This window comes from Lipotes vexillifer, unplaced genomic scaffold (genome assembly GCF_000442215.2).
Source record: "Lipotes vexillifer unplaced genomic scaffold, Lipotes_vexillifer_v1.1 scaffold1382, whole genome shotgun sequence".
Taxonomy (NCBI): Eukaryota; Metazoa; Chordata; class Mammalia; order Artiodactyla; family Lipotidae; genus Lipotes; species Lipotes vexillifer.
Window position 1 is genome coordinate 663,995 of NW_006795401.1, and position 3,151 is coordinate 667,145.

The following is a 3,151-nucleotide window of genomic DNA, read 5'->3' on the forward strand; positions in this document are numbered from 1 at the left end:
GTTAACTAAAGATTTATAAATTACATCTGAAACCCAAACATGAGTTTCCCATGAAAAGGTATTAGATTTTACTAAAACACAAATAAAAAGAAATGGTGGCTCTTATTATTGTGAAAATATGCCAATTTCTTAAGTCAAGTTAGTTAAAATACTCATGAAATTACTGCAAACCCAAAGGATAAGAAAGGAACTTAAAAGGCCTGAGATTGGAGCACTGCCTCTGAGATCAAGTTTTCAAGTAAATCAACAAAGGACTAGGATGGATTCTGTTTTACTGTCAGAATGAAGACAAAATAAAGGAAGAGAAGAAAAGCTAAAAATGGAGTGAGGTGTCCTTATGAGAAATGAGGAAATATTAAGAGATAGATTGGATACATATGAAATGAAAACTGGGATATCGATGGCCAGAATAGGCCAATATAATAGGAAAATATAGGCATACTCACATGTAACTTTTTTTTAGGAAGACATTAGATAATGTGTCTTAATTAGTAATTTGGTAGAGGATTGAGAATGCAGAACATTCTCAGGGAAGCTGTCATTTGGCACAAACACGTGATTCAAAAAGAAAAATGGGGGCTTCCCTGGTGGCGCAGTGGTTGAGAGTCCGCCTGCTGATGCAGGGGACACAGGTTCGTGCCCCGGTCCGGGAAGATCCCACATGCCGTGGAGCAGCTGGGCCCGTGAGCCATGGCTGCTGAGCCTGCGCATCCAGAGCCTGTGCTCCGCAACGGGAGAGGCCACAACAGTGAGAGGCCCGCATACAGAAAGAAAAAAAAAAAAAAGAGAGAAGAAAAATGGAAATTACGTTTTTGATTACACCAGATTTCTGTCATTTTCAGGAGACAATCCGCACATGTGGATTTTTCCCTCCAGATATTTTAAATAAAGTACCATAGTGAACAAACATTTAAGTCAATTTAATTTAAGTCTAAAGGTCTTTATTTTGAAATAGACTACTCTTTTGATGATGATAAATATTAGATTTTTTCCCCCTGTTCACAATCCATCACTCAGATATCACTGAGTCTCTGATATGATTCTCAATACCACTGAATTTATGTTCTGGGACATAAATTTTCCTGGAAAACCTGTTTGGGGCTAGTATGTGGCTTGCTTATTTACTATTTTAATACTTTTAAATAAAAAATATTTACTACTTTTAAATATTTGGTGCTATAAAAATTTTATTTCATATTAGTTGAATCCTTTAAAAGTAATATTCATGAAAGACTTGGCATTGAATTTTAAACAACTTCTGATGTCCTAAACAACTTAGTACCCCTCCACAGAGAAACACCTAATACTGAAACGTGATCTTTAATGTATGCAAACAAAAAACAGAAGGCAAGCAAAGAATGGTGAGGAATCCTAGGATGGAAGGCCACTCTTACAAATAAATCTAACTGTATTACAGATATATTACTTAACTGTATTGAAAGGGTTGGAGGGGATACAAAAGCTTACATAATTTTGGGAAGTGGTGTTTTGACTACAAAATATAAGGCTAAACAAAAGGAATTCCTCAACGTATACAATGTACTCTGGTTGGTACATTCACATTTCATGATGTCATAGATTAACAATTCTTTATGTGTAAACTGGAGTTGATCACATAAGTAAATGGATGGTGAATACTGGGAGCTAGGTTTTTCACTGCCAGAGAGGGAAGTTACAGATAGGCAAGAAGGAAAGCTAGTCTGGAGCCTGTGTTAATTAGAGACATCCATATAAACTCATTTTTAGGTGTGTGTGTGTGTGCGTGTGTGTGTGTGTGTGTACATACATATAGACAGATAATAAACAATTATAGATATGTGTATATGCATGAGTCATTAATCATACATATATCACCTAGCTCTATTCTCTAGAGAACTTGGATGCATCTTATAGTACTGAAAAGTAAGAAAGTACTCAAAACCCAAAAAGGATGGGGTTGTCAGGGTGACACAGGAACCAACGTAAAAGATTCACCAGTGGAAAGATGCCCCACTGGAATAATGTGAGCAAAATATTCGATAATAATATACTATTAGATTAGCAAGGTAAGTATAAAATAAATATTGAGGAGGTCATATTGATATAAATTATAAAATAAATAAGAGAGAAGAGACAAATAATCCACCAGAAAAAATTACAAATACTATATGTAAATATTCCCTTCTCAAGGTTGTAGAGTTTAAACCCTTGCCACTTAACTGTGGGCAGGACATAGTGGTTTACTTCCAAACAACAGGATATTGAAAAGGGGAAACAGTAATTTTATAGTGGAGAAACCTGGCAGTCACTACCTTAACCAAATGATCAAGGTTAAAACTACCAATGATGTCATGTGGATATCAAATAACCCTAGAAATTATATAAATAATGAAAAATATAAATGAAAAAGTACTTTACCTCTATGATATTCTTCTCTAAAACTAATTAACCAAGTCTAATCATTAGAAAAACATCAGACAAACCCAAATTGAGAAACCTTCTACAAAATGCTGACCAGTAGTCCTCAAAGCTTTCAAGGACATGAAAAACAAGGAATGACTGGAAAACTGTCATAGACCAGAGGAGACTAACACAGAAGACTTGACAACTAAGTGCAGTCTGGTATTCTGGAATAAAAAAGTACATCAATAGAAAAATTAGTGAAAATGAATATCAATGTGAATACAGATTGGACTTAACAGTAATATACCAATGTTGGTTTCTTAGTTTTGATGTGTCAAGGTAATGTAAAATTATTATAATGGAAAACAAATTGGATAAGGGGTATATCAGAACACTTTGTATCCTATATATCTATAAGTATTCCAAAATTAAAAAATTATTAAGTAGTAGAGTTTATCAATAGATAAGTAGTAGATTTTATTTTATCAAAATAAAAAATTAATTTTTGTAAGTTAATAATGTTGGTAAATATTAAAAATTTAGAATATTTCAATCTTAATCAGATTATATTAATTGCCCATTAGTATACTTTGACTATGCAGTGAGATATAATGGCAGATCAAATCAGCTAATAGAAAAACAAAGAAAAAAATTTCTCTGCACATCTGAGTTCAGTGTGAATGAATAAATATTTAATCTGTCTATAAACGTATGCATTTGTCATAGTTCAGTGTACAGCTTTTTCAAATATTCACATTGTATTTTAGGC